Source organism: Puma concolor, chromosome B1 (assembly GCF_028749965.1).
Source record: "Puma concolor isolate L17-30 chromosome B1, mPumCon1.1.hap2, whole genome shotgun sequence".
In the NCBI taxonomy this organism is placed as follows: Eukaryota; Metazoa; Chordata; class Mammalia; order Carnivora; family Felidae; genus Puma; species Puma concolor.
In genome coordinates, this window is record NC_141670.1 from 85,533,379 (window position 1) to 85,551,052 (window position 17,674).

Here is a 17,674-nt window from a genome sequence, read left to right on the forward strand (position 1 = left end):
GGATTATTCTCATGAGAATGAAAATCACTCCCAACATTGCCCTGAATCCTGGAGGATGTGGCCTGAATACTGGCACAGGACATTTAAGAAATCTCAGGACAGCAAAGACCTAGCAGCAAGGTATGCCAAAAATGTATCCCTATTGCCTCAGCTGTACTTTTACCTCCATTCTCTCAAACAAGCAGCTAGAACTGCAATTGTCTTGTAGAGTTTAAACTAGAGTTTGGAAGGGATTTAAAACCTGGGTGTCAGTTTTGGTGGGAAGAGAATCTAGCAGGACCACTCTAAGGCATACTTGTGTCAGATAAGAGAAAGCATCCACTACAAGATGCAGCACCATGAATGATGACTTGGCGGAACGTCAACCCCAATTGCCTCTTGGACCAGACACTCTGTTCAATAAAGCAGTTACACAAGGATACGCTGAGGCCCTGAAGTGAAAAAGAAAGCTTCACTATATTAGAGCTAATATGATGACTCATGAAGAGCCACCTAGCTCTGAGCTAAATGAAAAGAAATTTTGTGGAAATGATGTGAACAGAATACGGCAAAGATGAAGGAAAAGAACAGTTTGCAAAATTTGCACTCATAACCTAAAGAAAACCACAAATAGAAGAAAACTCCACAGAGCTGCTTTATGCTATAGAAGAATGCAGGATGACTATGAATTCAATAAAATAAGAATTTAAACACAAGATGACAGTACAATAGAATAAGATAATAAGAGAAATTGCCTAACTTGAGGAAATAAATTGGGGACAAAAATAACATCATTATAGAATATATAAATTAGAATCATCAAGGAATGAAATAGATGATAAAAATCAAATTATTGTCACAGAAAAGGCCCAAGATAACCACAATAAGTACAAACAAAAAATGATAAAATACATTAGAGAGAAAACTGAGAAAGATAATTCAATGTAAAGATAACAGGTATCCCTGAAGGCAAGCACCCAACAAATGAACATGTAGATGTACTCAAAGATACAACATATGAAAAATTCTCTGAAGTGAAAACAAAAATGATTTTGCAGATAAAGAGAATTCAGTGATGAGATACATCCTAATTAAGCTACCAAGTTTCAAAATTAAAGAAATAATTTTGGGGGTGCCTGGGTGGCTCAGTCAGTTAAGCATCTGACTGTTGATTTCAGCTCAGGTCACGATCTCAAAGTTCGTGAGTTCGAGCCCCTCACTGGGCTCTATGCTAACAATGTGGAGCCTGCTTGGGATTCTCTCTCTCCCTCTCTCTCTGCCCCTCCCCTGCTCTCTCTTTCTTTATCTCAAAATAAGTAAACTAAAAATTAAAAGAAATAAATAATTTTTTTTCAGGGAGCCAAGAAGAGAAATAAAATTTTAAAATAGAAAAATACATCTTTGTCCAAATAAATCTCCTCTTATGTTTATGTGAAAGAACTGTCTGAGCTCCAAACGAAAGCCAGCGTCTCCACTAACCCATTAGGTGTCATACCCAAGCAGCTATAAGGACAGCCTTCACCAATTATCTCTCTCTTATATCATCAAGGTGTTTTTTTTTTCCTTCTGGACATTTCCTTTCATTATATAAAAATATTATATTTCCACTACTGCAATGATCTCAGCAACAGATATGTTAATAAATAGCACTACCAATAACCAAACAGCAAATATCTTTTTTTTGAGATATTTTATTTTATTTTATTTTAATTTAATTTAATTTTTATTTTTTTTCAATATATGAAGTTTATTGTCAAATTGGTTTCCATACAATACCCAGTGCTCATCCCAAAAGGTGCCCTCCTCAATTACCCATCACCCACCCTCCCTGCCTCCTACCCCCCATCAACCCTCAGTTTGTTCTCAGTTTAAAAAAAAAAAAAAAGAGTTTAGAGTGGAAGAGAGCCAAAGCATAACAAACAGCAAATATCTTATTTCTCTCTATTTCTCCCTTACATTACTGCTTCATTTCATTCCTTTATTTATTTATTTATTTATTTATTTATTTATTTATTTATTTTTATTTTTTTTTTTAATTTTTTTTTTCAACTTTTTATTTATTTTTTGGGGGACAGAGAGAGACAGAGCATGAATGGGGGAGGGGCAGAGAGAGACGGAGACACAGAATCGGAAACAGGCTCCAGGCTCTGAGCCATCAGCCCAGAGCCCGACGCGGGGCTCGAACTCACGGACCGCGAGATCGTGACCTGGCTGAAGTCGGACGCTTAACCGACTGCGCCACCCAGGCGCCCCTCATTCCTTTATTTAAAGATAAGCTTTTCAAAAATATTATATATATACATCCACTGATTTATTTCCTTTGTCTCCTTTTTCTTTTTATGTATTTGTTTTATTGTAATACACATTTCATGTAGTAAAACTCACACAGCTTAAATGTATACATAGTTAATGGATTTTGCCAAACGTGTATGCTTGTGTATTCATCACCCAAATCAAGATGTAGAATATTTCTATCATCCATGAAAGTTCTCCCATGTACTTTTCTACTAAATAACAACCCCTTAAATAGAAGCAACCATTATTTGGATTTATATTATCCTAAATTAGTTTTGCCTTTTAAGACCTCAGTATAAGTGGATATTGACAATATAAACTCATTTTGGTTGCTCATTATTGTCTTCACCTGGGTTGTTTCCAGGCTTGGGATATGAAAAATAAAACCACTAGGAAACATTGTGTATAAGTCTTCTGTGACTTGTGTTTTTCATTTATCTTTTCCATTTAGTAGTGGAATTGATGGATCATGAGCTAGACCTGTTTAGCTTTAAAAAAAGAAACTGCCAACTGTTTTCCAAAGTGGTTGAATTATTTATTCTCCTACCAGTAATACATGCCATTTCCAACTGTTCCACATTTTCACCACACTTGAGATGGTCAGTCTCTTTTGGTTGTTTTATTGCCTTGTTGCATTAGCTAAAATCACCTATATAATACTGAATAGAAGTGAACTTCCTTGCCTTTCCTGAAATGAAGGTAAAAGTATTTAATATTTTACCATTAGGCATGATTCTAGCTGTACATTTTTAAAACATACTCCTTATAAAATCAAATTAAGTTCTTTCAAATGTCTGGTTTCCTGGGGTTTTTTTAAGCATAATTGAATTTTATGACATGCTTTTTTTGCACTTATTGAGCTAATAGTTTTGTTTTTATCCTTTATTCAATGTAGGGGTTAACTACATTGGTTAATTTTTAAATATTATAGACAACCACGCATTTTTAAGGTAAATTCCCCTATACCATAATACACTATCTTTTTTATATATTAGTGTATTTCATTTGCTAATATTTTGTTCAGGTCTTTTACGCCTAGGTTTGTGAGAGATATTTGGCTGTATTTTTCCTTCTTTGCCTGCTTTTATATTAGGGTGATATATCGGTCCCAAAGAAGACTTTGTAAGTATTTTTCCTCCACTGAGGAAAAATTGTATATAATTGGTATTATTTCTTATATAGTGGACATGAAGTCTTCACAAGAAGGTTTTAAGTAAGTTTCAGTTTCTTTAGTAGATGTAGAGCTATTCATATTTTTCTGTTTCTTATTATATCAGAATTAGAATTATGTGGTTTTCAGGGAATTTGGCCATTTCATTTAAAGTGTCAAAATTGTTGGGGCGCCTGGGTGGCGCAGTCGGTTAAGCGTCCGACTTCAGCCAGGTCACGATCTCGCGGTCCGTGAGTTCGAGCCCCACGTCGGGCTCTGGGCTGATGGCTCAGAGCCTGGAGCCTGTTTCCGATTCTGTGTCTCCCTCTCTCTCTGCCCCTCCCCCGTTCATGCTCTGTCTCTCTCTGTCCCCAAAATAAATAAAAACGTTGAAAAAAAAATTAAAATGTCAAAATTGTTGGCATAAAGTTATTTCCTTATTACCCTTGAAGTATCATACAATTTATAGGAATATCTCTGTTTTCAGAGATGCTCTGAAATGTCTCTGAAACATTTTTTGATACATTGTATTTTTTCTCATTTCAATCCTGTAAGGGTTTATGAATTATGATAGTCATTTCAAAGAACAAATTTTTAGATGCTTTGTCAACTTTTCTTATTTTCCAACTGATTCATATTTCATTGATTTCTATTCTTATTGCTTTCTTTTTTTTTTACTTTAAATTTGTTTTCCCCATCTTCTTGGATAGGTAGCTTACCTCCTTTATATTAAACCTACTTTGTTTTGTTCTAATAAATTACACTTAAAGTGATGCATTTTCATCTAAGAATTGCTTTGTCCACATCTCAAAAATTTTTATATGTTGTTTTTACTATTTAGCTTAAATTATGAGTTATGTGATTTCTTCTTTGACTATGGGTAATTTAGAAATATTATACTTTATATCCAAATATTTAGGAATTTTTCTCACAGTCTTATTGATTTGTACTTGTGACAAGACATTTTGAATTCTTTTATTTCCTTTTATTTTTTTTTAAGTTTATTTATTTTGAGAGAAAGAGAGAGAGAGAGAGCACATGCACACATGTGAGTGGGGGAAGGGGGAGAGAGACAGGGAAGAGAAAGAATCCCAACAAGCAGGCTTTGCACGCTGTCAGCACAAAGCCCTATGTGGGGCTCGATCTCACAAACCATGGGATCACGACCTGAGCTGAAATCAAGGGTCCAATGCTTAACTGAATGAGCCACCCAGGCGCCCCATTCCTGACTCTTTAATCCTCTCCTCACAGACTCATGAGTTTTGCTAATGGAGTCTGTATTTCAACATCTTTTAACAACATTTTTCAAAAAGAGAAAGATGGAAGTCTTTTAAAGTCAATACCCATATGACCACCACCTAGTTTCCATCACTTACATTTTATAATATTTGTTTTATCAGAGATTTTCCCATCTGCTTCCATCCCTCTATATAACCATCAATCTTGTTTTTTCGGGCATTTCGAAGTAAATTCTAGATATCAGTGCAGCAACTACTTCAAATCTAGTAGCCTTACCTAATGTGAATTTCTCCTATATACATAAGTAAAGGTTATCAATACAAATTTTAACAGAGGTCAAGATAGATGATCGACAGACAGACAAATAATTCAGAGAGACAGAGAGAGATTGAAATTCTGGTACTTGATATCTCTCTGATTTGTATTTCACCCCCCATGGTGGTGCAGTATTGACACATTAACTAAGTCAGAGGCAGAGACAGCTAGGTCTCCATATATGTTTTCTTTTTCTCATAATAGAATTTCCAGAACTTTGGACACAAGGCTAACAGAAATAGACACTGCATTTGCCAGCTTCCCCCACAACTGCTTTTTGTTACGTGTGACCAACTTGTCTCCAACTTTTGGGAAGAGTTTATGAAGGAAGAGGGCATCCCTTCCTCCACTCCTCCTTCTCCCTTCTGCTGGAAGGTGACTGTTAACAGCTAACGGTCAGTTACCATTTTGGACTGTGAGGTAAGCACTGGTGGAACAGCAAGGTAAGAGAGGTCTGGGTCCTGATGCTATTGTAAAGCCTTGAGCACACTGTATAGAGTTCCTAGTAGCCCAAGGTTCTCTGTGCTTCTGTTTGTATGAAAGCAAAATAAAAACCTCTACCTCGTTTAAGTCAGTCTTATTTGGGGGTTTCTGTCAGACACAGCTAAACCCAAACTTAATATAAAATTTGTGATCAAGTGGAAAAGAAAACGTGAGTATATTAATGGATCATCTGAGTAATACAATTTTTAAGACTTCAGTTATATCAGTTTCACAAATGTAAAGTAATCCCCTATATCTTATTTTTAACATACATATGGAAGTTTTATTCTAGTTGTATCTCTGTAATTAACTTCTCCCCTGCTGGATTATATGACTTGGTATGAGAAGCCGATTGACATAATAAGTGTAAAAGAGTTGTCTAAATTATGCAAGATGGGATTTTGTTATTTGATGTTGCCTACGTTCACCTTTTTCATATTTTCATATTTATTTGAAAGAACACTTTCTACATTAAGGATATTTTTCTTTATTTGTTACAAATAGTTTGACTCTTTTCAGATCATGATTTAAATCTAGTTTATGACATTTTTTGACTTGAAAATTCTTTTAATTTATACCATAAATTATATAACTAATCTTATCTATGAGTTCTGTCTTTGCTTACATACTTCAAAAAGGCCTTTTGTACTCTCAAGATTTTGTAATATTTGTGAATATTTTCTTCTAGATTTTGAGGACATATTATTTTGTAAATGTTACTCTTAGACATATTGATTTGTTTTTTTTATTAATTTATTGCTGAGGTAATCTTTTTTTATTTATATATAATTGACATAATATTATATTAGTTTCAGGTATAAAACATGATTCAATATTTATACATAACGCAAAATGATCATTTTTGTTTTTTGTTTGTTTGTTTCTGGTTCGAATAAATTTTTTCTAATAAAGAAACAGTCAAATAACCCTACAATCATTCATTAAATACTTTTTCCCACTGACATAAAATGTTCATTTTACTATATACACTATGTAGTCTGATATACACTTAACTATTTTCGATGTCTTTTATTCTCTTCCATTGAATGTTACTCAGATTCTTTTGGCAAGAATACTTCTGCATTATCTGAATACTGCAAATTTAGAAATTTTTTATATTGAGCAGACTTCTTTTAATTATACAGCTGATGTCCCACTTTTGTGAAGTCTTTCTGCAACATTTCAATTTTCAATTGTTTTTATATTCTCCAACTTTCAAAAGCATTTAAATTTTTACCACATAATTAAACACAATCATTTTTCTCCCAAATTATCATACTTCTAGAAAATATATATTAACTACTTACTATCTGCCAAGCAGGTATAATTCAGTGAATAAAATACCATAATGGGTGTTATACAGAGTTGAATAGATACACTTTGTATGTTACCCCAAAGAGATTTTAATTGCTTGAAATAATAATGGAAAAACACCTGAACTATGAATGTAGGAATAGATTGTCATGGTTCTACCAATTTTTGGCTGTTTCCTTTTAAACAAGTCAATGAATCTCTTTACATTTCTTTTTATTGATGCATATAAATTGAGGGACGTAAAATCAATGAACTCCAATTCCTAACATAGTTCATAGTTTATGACCGTTGTCATCTTTAAATGCCACAAGAAGTGAAACTGGAATTTTATGTATTCAACAATAATAACAATAACTCATTTTTTGTGGAATGATCAAATATGTGTGCTCTTCTCCAACTGATTCTCCCAGTGCCTCTATGCGATATTATTAGAATCATTTATTGGACATTTCTGCTTAATGAATTTTCACTGGCTTATCTGAAATGAGGTGAAGATGAGTATTTTCTTTATATTCCCATTAGATGCCTCCAATGACTTTTGCTCTATACTGATAGATACTTACTGAATGTTTCACCTCTTAGCAGAAATTCCTCAGACATATGGAGTTATACTAAAACTTTCTGAAATCTGAAGCACTGGGAATATAGCATCAAATCAATTACAATTTTTTAGTGTTTCTTTGTTTAATAGATAAGTTTGTATTTGAACCTTATATTGAGACAAGAGCACAGAGTAGAGCCAAACAGCTTCAGTCCAATTTCTTTCTCTGCTATGTATGGTCTGTGTGAACTTGGGCATGTTGCTCTGCTTCTCTTTACTTCACTTTGCTTTAAGATGGAGACAATAACACGTTCTTCTCTGGGATCGTTCTGAGGTTTAAATGAGTTGGTGTCTGGCACACAATAAGAACTACATAAATGGTCCTCTATTTCATTATGTCCAACTATTGATACAATGTAAGCTCTATTTAGACAAGAATGTTTTGGTCACTGATAACCTCCTAGCAGGAAGTAGGCATTCAATAAATATGTGTTGAATAGACTTGTTGAATCAATGACCTATTAAGAGAATTTTTAGGTTAACCCATGTTTTTTCACTCAACACTACTGAGATTTCAGACTACATAAGTCTTTGTTCTAAAGGCTGTCCTGTGCACGGTAAGATGTTTATCAGCATCCCTAATCTCTACCCACTATGTGCCAATAGCACTTCCCCCTCGAGTTATGACACTTAAACTATCTTCAGACAGTGCCAAATACTTACTGGGTGATAAAAATCGTACCCCCCTCACACACATACCCACTGAGGACCACTAGGATATGTATAACTTTACCCTAAAAGTATAAAATCTACATATGAGAGGTGTTGATGGTCCATACGTCATCAAATACATTTTTTTGTTGTTGCTGTTTTTAATTTGTGATGAGGAGACAGCAAAAGCATTTATTATTTAATGTTAAATGAAATCCTTAAAGAATAAACAGCCTAAAGTTAAATACCCTTAGACACTGAAAAAACTACTGTTCAGTTAATCAATTTTTCATTTCAAGAGATTCATTTGTTTATTCATTTAACAGTTGGTATATGTAACTAAACAAAACAGTCAAAGATTGCTGTTCTCATGGGCCTGACATCTGAGGTGGGAGAATATACTATTAAATAATAAAATATTTAAATGAGAAAATTTGAAGATCTGATTGGCTACATTAAATGATCCATGAATTGGACAGAATCCCATCTAGCAAAATAGAAAGGAGCTCCTTCGAGCTGTAGAAAAGGAAAAGTTTTTAAAGGTAGAGAAGAAGCAGAAAAAAGGAAATATTAGAAGTATCTTTCAGGCAAGATTGCTCTCCTAACGGGAGCCAGTGTGGGGGAGGGGGAGAGGAGTTCAGTTTCAACATCTTGAATTTCAGATGACTAGAGAACATCAAGGTGGAGATGCTGAGCACTCAGCTGTCCATCTATGAGTGTGAAGTTTAAAAGAGAAATCTGTGCCTTAGATAGGACTTTGCTGATCATTGGCACAGAGCTGGTAAATAAAGCCCTGAGAGCCACCCACAGAGAAAGAAAGAGGAACAAGGAAGGTTCACTCCCAAATGTAGAAGTGGAGAGAAGGAACAGAACCAAGGAAAGAGACTGAGAAAGAGTGACTAGTAATTTAGGAGAAAAGTCTAAAGGTGTGTTGAGCTAGAGTCAAAGGTGGAAAATGATTCCAGGAGAAGGGAGAGAACAGATCCTGCTGCAAGGCCCAGCCAGAAGTAACCTGAGAAATGATCATTCAGTTTAGTGATGTGGAGGTCACTGGAGACAGTGTTAGTTTGGGTCTCCACAAGCAGACCCTAAACAAGAACTTGAGAGAAGGGGTTTATTTGAGAGGTATCGAGAAGGTCAAGAGTGGAATGGGGAATGACAGAAGGCAGCCAGTAAGTGTGTTAAGCCATAAGTGTGTTATGCCACAGGGGACAACTGGAGCTTCATCTCACAAGAATACTCTGGGAGAGTGTAAAACACAGGTCAGAATTATTCCAGCCAAGGGGCAAGGGAGTTGTGGTATTTTATTCTTCCCGAGAATAATAAATGCTATAGGGGAGGGTGTGGGTGATATTCACTCCCTGATGTTTCTTGCTTTCCTCTCATATGAATGGGACTTTCCAAGGATCTGGAAAGAACTTTCAGCTGGAGGTGCTGATTCTGGTACTTTCCAGGCAGAGCTGCAGCACAGTGAAATGGTTAACAACCTAAACGGTGTGGGTGGGCACTTCAGGGGGAGTGGTGATTCCGAGGAAAGCCAGGCTGGAGGGGGTATGACAGAGGGGGGCAGGGGAGGAGCTGATGACATGAGAACAGACTACTCTTTAAAGAGTAATTCTACTGAAGAGGGGGCAGAAATCTGATGCAGCAGCTAATGAAGGAGGTGACCCTGAGATAAGCTCTAACACAAGGATGGCAATTGTAACACTTTAACTGCTGCTACTGATCTGGGAGAAAGCAAGAAACTAATGTTTCAGAGAAAAGTGGGGTGACTTACAAGCCTGATGACTTCAGTAGGGATGGACTGTGACCCACACATGAAGGAACCATTTGTATAGGAGCCAACAGGTCGGTGAAAGAAGAAGGTACAGGTACTTGGAGGTGCGTCCTGAAATAAAGGAAGTTTGCAGTGCTTCTTAACTGATTGCTTTATGTTTCTTAGTAAAAACACCAGCAGAAAGTAAAAATGGGGAAGGGTTGTCTGCAGCTTAAGGAGAAAAGAGAAGGTACAAAATAGTCATCTAGAACAGTGGAAGTGTGAACAGACTGGGAATATATAGTAAGACTGCCTGGCAGATCAACAGCCCATTTGGGATTCATGGTCATGAGCCATGAAGTAACAAGCAGAGTCAACATGATATATATATATATATATATATATATATATATATAATTTTTTTTTAAAAACAAGTTGGTACAAAACAACCGCCCCAAATACACATATAATTAAAAAAAAAAAAATTCCCCATCATAATCAGCTGCCTGAATTGCAGAAATGGAAGCATTAAAGGCAGTGGTGTGCTAGGGTTGGCTTGCACCTGTGCTGATGTTGAGAGCTTGAAATCAGCATGGTGAGATCATCTACAACAGGGAAACTGGCAAATGCTACATATCAGAGTTTGGGGGTTATTTTTTCCCCTGGCCACCTGGTTGTTAAATATTTACCAGCAGACTATGCTTAGAAGTTGTATACGAGGCCTTATCCTATGCCTATGCCTATGCTTTCTTTTTATTTAACCCTTAAGAAAAATATTTCTTGGGGCGCCTGGGTGGCGCAGTCAGTTAAGCGTCCGACTTCAGCCAGGTCACGATCTCGCAGTCCGTGAGTTCGAGCCCCGCGTCAGGCTCTGGGCTGATGGCTTGGAGCCTGGAGCCTGTTTCCGATTCTGTGTCTCCCTCTCTCTCTGCCCCTCCCCCGTTCATGCTCTGTCTCTCTCTGTCCCCAAAATAAATAAATGTTGAAAAAAAAAATTAAAAAAAAAAAAAAAGAAAAATATTTCTTAAAGTATTAATACTCAAAGGTACAGTTGATTTGTATTCAATTGGTGTCCATTCAACGATACACAACTAGAATCATCAAAAGTTTTATCAAAATTTCTCATACCTTAAAATCTCGTATTTCAGGTCTTACTGCCCAGAACCTTCATGGGCAGAGACAGAAACAGCAATATTCTGGCAAGTATGGATGTCAAGAAATGGCATTTTGTACTAGAACCCAAAGAGAATGCTATATTCTAGTGAACTCTTTGTTTTACTCTATAATCCCTTAATCTTCTAGCTCTCCTAGTCATTCCACAGCCCTTGGAGATGCTCCTGGGTGGGAGATCCTCATGGATAATCGTCACACATCCCAGTGAATTGCAATTCAGAAATAACTCCCGCTGAAGACAACATATAGTAAAGCAAGGAAAAGGTTGATATTATTGTAGGGATAACCTAAAATCTACTCCATTCTCTAATGTAAATGATTTCTACACTTTAATAATTTTATTATTAACAATTTACTTGATCCCAAACCAAAAGTGTATCCATTGGAGATGAGAATCATTTGGAAGTTGAGATCATCACTGTGAATTCTTAAATGTCTTAAAGAGATCTTTGCTCATGGCAAAACTATGCCCAATTACTTAGTTTTTAAATTAATATAACACTTATTAAAGCTGTAATTATAAAGGAAACTGGTTCTCTTAGGCTTTTAACTAACAAATCTTGTTCTACTATTTATAAAACTAATAAGCAAAGAGCAATTATTTTCCACTTTTCCTTGATGAATATCCAATTAATTCAAGTTGAATAGACTAAATTACTTTAAATAATTAATCCTATTGACAAATCTAGTAAATTACATTTTCTAAAATATTTTAGACTATACTTAAAAGTTTAATATATTTTATTTTTAAAACACTTAAAAAAACTTCCTGACAACTCAAAGTGAAACCCTTCACAAGAAAAACCTGTCTGTACATTGCAAACAGCCTTGTAAATAGAATAAAGTATGATTTTAAATAGAGTGCATTGACAGTTCTTATATTTTTACAAATTTACTCAAATTCTCAAGTATAGTTTTAGCTTAAAAACACAATTCCAAAATCCATGACATGTTTTAATTTATACTAAGATTTTTTCACTTACCAAATTCCTTTAAACATTACCAATTCTTTAGCTACCAAATATAAAAAACTGCCCCAATAATTTAAAAGTTTATTCCAGACCTTGAACTCAAAGTAAAAATGATTAATATATTTTATCATAACTGTATTTAAATTAAAACTTTCTTGTTTTGATAAACTACATAATCAAGTGAAACCCATTCACTATTTCAGAAGAGTGAGGTTGATGATTCATGATAATGATATGATTACCTGAGGGTCAGGGCCCAGAAAGAAACACAAGGGCCGCATACATACAGTGATCATCTGAATCTCAAATTGACGTGCTTAGTCCTTCGTTAGACTCACTAGGTGATCAAGGGCTTTAAATCCATACTCATATCCAATTCCTTCACCTAATTTGCATAGATTAAAATCTGTATTCTCAATGAAGTTTTATACAACTTCCTTCAACTAAACTAATTACCACTGTTTTGAATTTTAAAATCTTTCAAATTTGGGAGATGTGTGCCACTAGAGATGTTACTACATCAATGTCTTTCTCTGTGCAAACATTTTCTTCTTATCCCAGAGAATCCTTAGTATCTCTTACAACTTGGTTTGATATTTGAAATACAACTTTATTGTTATGCAAATACTGAAGCTCAGTTTCTTCTTAAACATGTTTTTTTTTTTTTTTTTTATTTTTGAGAGAGAGAGAGAGCACAAGATGGGCAAAGAGAGAGGGAGAGAGAGAATCCCAAGCAGGCTCCATTCTGTTAGCGTAGACCCTGATGTGGGGCTCCAACCCACGAACTGTGAGATCATGACCTGAGCTGAAACCAAGAGTTAGAGGCTCTGGGGCTCCTGGGTGGCTCAATCAAGTGTTCGACTCTTGGTTTGTGGGTTCGAGCCTTACAGCCACAGCGTGGAGCCTGCTTACGATTCTCTCTCTCCCTCTCTCTCTGCTCCTCCCTGCCCCCCATAAAATAAATTAACATTAAAAAAAAAAGTCAGATGCTCAACAGACTGAGCCACCCAGGCACCCCTGAAGCTTAATGTCTATCATAGAGAAATGGCTTTGTAAACCCTAATTTTATCATTTTTCAATGATCATATTTTTTGTTGTTACAAAATACACATAGTATAACACTTACCATTTCAGCTATTTTAAGTGTGCAAGTCAGTGGCATTAAGTACATTTACAATATTTCACAACCATCACCATATCTAGAACTTGTTCTTTAGCCCAAAGAGAAACTCTGTACCCCTTAAAAAATTATTCTCTCTTTTCCCCTGCCCCCACCTCCTGGTAATTTCAATTATACTTCCTGTCTCTATGAATTTTACCTTTTCTAGGTGCTTCATTAGAGTGAAATATACAACATTTGTTATTCTGTGACTGACTTATTTTGCTCATTATAGTATCTCCAATGTTCATCCAGGTTGTAGCATGTATCAGAATTTCATTAACTTCTAAGGCTGGATAATCTTCCATCATACGTATACAGCACATTTTGTTTATCCATTTATCTGTTGGTGGACATTTCAGTTGTTTCCACCTTTTGGCTAGTGTGAATCATGCAGCTATGAACATCTGTGTACAAGTATTTGTTTGAGTTCCCACTTTCAATTTCTGGGGGGAATATACCTAGAAGTGGAATTGCTGGATCATATGGCAATTCTGTGTTTAACTTTTTGAGGAGCCACAATACTGTTTTCCACAGTGGCTGCACCATTTTACATTCCACCAGCAATGCACGAGAGTCTGAACTTTTTGACAGCTTTACCAAACGTTATTTTCTAGGTTTTTTTTTTTTTTTTTTGGTTTTGTTTTCCTGTTTGTTTTTTGTTTTCATGATAGCCAACCTAATGGGTATGAAGTGGTGTCTCACCGTGGTTTTCATTCGTATTTCCATAATGACATTGATGTTGAACATATTTTCATGTGCTTCAACAATTATATTTGACATAAAAGTGAATATGGTATATGGGAAAAAACATGGAATTTGCACTTAGAAAGACTAGGTTAGAATTCCAAATCCGATAATTACCACCATATGACCAAGACTAATTTATTTAAACTCTTTGAACCTCTGTATCTTCATTTATAAAGTGAGGGAAGTAATACTATTTTCCAGAGTATAAGGTAGACACTCAAATAATGGTCAGAATTAATAACTTTGAAAAGAAGAAAACAAATATAATGTTCTATTTCAGGACACTAGATATACTGGCAAAATTCCAAATGAGATTCCAGCTTTTCTGATAGTGAAAAAATTCTCTATTTCCCAAGTCATTTAACATTACATTAAGGGAGAAATAAAGAAAATAGTCCTTAAAATAAGAAGACTAATGATCATAAACTTGCATGTTAATGTATAAAAATAAAAGTGAAACAAAATACTTTAATGCCTTTTTTCTTTTCTTTTTCTTTTCTTTTTTCTTTTCTTTTCTTTTCTTTTCTTTTCTCTTTTCTTTTCTTTTTTCTTCCTTCCTTCCTTTCTTTCTTTTTCTTTCTTTCTAACATTTATTCATTTTTGAGAGACAGAGCATGAGTGGGAGAGGGACAGAGAGAGAGGGAGATGCAGAATCTCAAGCAGGTTCCAGGCTCTGAGCTGTCAGCACAGAGCCTGATGCAGGGCTTAAACTCATGAGCCGAGCTGTGAGATGATGACCTGAGCTGAATGAAGTTGGACGTTTAACCAACTGAGCCACCCAGGCACCCCAATGCTTTTTTTCCTAAATAAAACACACCCCATATTTTTTGCTTCCTCTCTACTCTCAAACCCTTTTGCGTGGTTAAAGTTCTGAGTTCAACAACAAAAGAAATTCTAGATTTCTTGTAATGGGGGGCTTGAACAAACTAATAAATCTTGAACTACTGGCAGACATTTTTCAATGGCAGACACAGGGTGATGTTTATTTGTTTAATAGAGAGAGAGAGAATTAGCTGTGGTTGTGCTGTCTGGACATAGTGATAGATCTAACTCCCTTATCTAAATGAGAACCATTATTTTGAATAAATTCTTCCCCTGTGCCAGAGAAAATGGAGCCCAAAGCCCAGTAATATAGACAAAGAATAGGAAGGACACGGGACTGCCCACTCCTTTTCAGGCAGAGATCTGTCACAGATGAAAGCAGGATTGATTAAAACATTCATTTTCTGACTTTCTGCCAAGTTCTATCACTTGTAGATAAGAAGAACGGCCTGAAAAGTAATACGGCCTGCAGGCATTAATCACACATCAGCGCTTCACCTTTGGTGTTTCAGAACTCCCCTTTTGCAGAAGCAACTGCTGACTGTGCAGAGCTTCATGTTATGTCTTTAAAGCAATCAAGTATCAGAAACATAAAAATTCTGCACTCATACGCACTAAGCATATAAGACATTCACAGTCCTTGAAGGAATTAAAAAATACTTTTCAGCTTTTCTGGTTGGTGACGACTCCCAAATCACTTAAGAAAAATGTAAGAATTTTCACAGCTTCCTTTGAAACACTTCTGTTAATAAAGATGGTCATCCCTTCTGCGCTTCGCTTCCGTAACAGAAAGACACAGAAGGTGGAAAGGATCATTTCTTATACAAATGAGTCAGGCCTGGGGTTGAATTCTCACACTCCTACTTCCTACCTGGGGGTGACCTGAGGCAAGATACTTAATTTCAATGAGCTTCAATTTCATCACTAAGAAAGGGAGGATAACCCCAGCCTCACAGGACTAATGTCAGATGAGCTGTGACAATGGGGAGTGTGCCTAGTGCAGTGCCAGATTAGCGAGTATGCAAAATAAGTCCATTTCATTCGTCTTCTCTGTCTCTACTGTTGTATTTATTATTATTAATTATAAACTCTCCACATGTATCTGACTCATCTCTCTAACTTTTATGTAGAAGCTCCTCAAGGGTAGAAAAATCATTTCTCCTTTTCCGTCTATACTCATGGAGGGCATTTCGTCTATACTAATGGAGTAATCAATATGATATGGCTTTTTTTCCTAATTATAAAAATAATATATGTTCATTGGGATGATTTAGAAACTACTTAAACTTACAAAGAAAAAAATTAAAATTGCTCCTAATACAACACCATAGAGAGTGCCACTCATAACTCACTTTGGCATATTTCCTGCTAGTCTGTCCCCCATGTGTGTTTTGAAAAATTGGGATCATGTAGTACTTAAAGATTTGTGCTTTGCTTTTTTCATTTAACTTTATACAATGAACATCTGTCATATTAGTATCTTTCAAACATGTAAATTTAGTAGTCCATCAACTGAATGTTCATATTTTATTTTACCTTCCTCTTCAACATTTGTTCCCAAATTACCACTACGGTAAATAATAATCCATTAAACAATATCGTACACATAAATTGTTGTGCAAATTTCTTATTATTTTCTTAAAAAATGCCTATAATTGAGATTAAAACATCAAAGAAGGAGACTATTTTTAGTCTCTTCAATTAATGTAACTTTATGATTTCTCTTTAATTAATATAACTTTATGATTTTTATGAATTTATAAAAGATTCATTATATAAGATTCAGGTATTACAAATATCATTATTCCTTATAGAAAGCAACCATATCTGTTTTGCTTACTGCCTGTAAAGCCAGTGCCTTCCACATGTTAGTAGCTCAATATATATTCATGAAATCAAATTAGCTTGAATGACCTTAAAACCTTGGCACTACTGACATTTTGGCCTGAATAATTGTACTATGTTTAGCAGCATCCCTGTCTTCCCCAACTTGATGCCAGTAGCATTTTCTCTACTGTGACAACCAAGAATGTCCCCAGTATTGACAAATGTCCCGAGGAAAAAAAAAAACAACTACTGTCTCCTCACCACACAGATGTCATTGAGAGACATTGCCTTAAATTAAACTGCATTCAAAATCACCTACAATTCCACTACATGTTAATACATTCTGTTGACATGTGTTGTATATCTGTTGCATATGCATTTATACATACATATTATTTTTAAATAGACATACTACTTATGTCCTTTTGGTAGCATGTTGATGATTTTTAATTATCTAATGTATCTTAGACCATTCCTGACAATGGGAAACATTTATATCATTATCTTTGATGGCTTCATAGAATTCCATAGTGTGAATACACCAGAATTCCTATAACTAAATCCATATGTATTATTGTTATCAATTTTTTACTATTATAACTACTATTTTAGTGAGTATACACACACACACACACACACACATACACCACATCTTTATTTTTTTTTTAATTTTTTTTTTCAACGTTTATTTATTTTTGGGACAGAGAGAGACAGAACATGAATGGGGGAGGGGCAGAGAGAGAGGGAGACATAGAATCGGAAACAGGCTCCAGGCTCTGAGCCATCAGCCCAGAGCCTGACGCGGGGCTCGAACTCACGGACCGCGAGATTGTGACCTGGCTGAAGTCGGATGCTTAACCGACTGCGCCACCCAGGCGCCCCAATACACCATATCTTTAAACAGTCATCCAGTTTTTTCCTTCAGATAAGTCCCCAGAAATGGAAGCTATTGCCAAATTTTTCTTATTCTAATTTATATTTGCAAAATTAAATTTGAGGATATGTAAATGGTGGTGCCAATTTTTATTTGCTTTATTAATTTGAGGATGTGCACATTTCTTCATATCTTTGTCAAGTCTAATAGTATCAGTATTTTTCTTTTTTTTAGATGTTTTATGACCTTTCTGCTTTTCTTAATTATTCTCATTTATTTCTTTTCTATTTTATTGTTATTGTTCTGTTTTATTGT

The 17,674-nt window shown here is 35.4% G+C and overlaps 1 long non-coding RNA gene across 1 annotated transcript in view; it reads right to left on the bottom strand.

Moving 5' to 3' along the window:
* Positions 1-8,272: 8,272 nt before the first annotated feature.
* The window catches only part of LOC147581737 (uncharacterized), a 234,449-nt gene continuing 225,047 nt past the window's right edge, over positions 8,273-17,674 (bottom strand). Inside the window, exon 6 of the long non-coding RNA XR_015250202.1 lies at positions 8,273-9,915. This is a non-coding gene — a long non-coding RNA (uncharacterized LOC147581737). The remainder of the gene's footprint in view (positions 9,916-17,674) is intronic.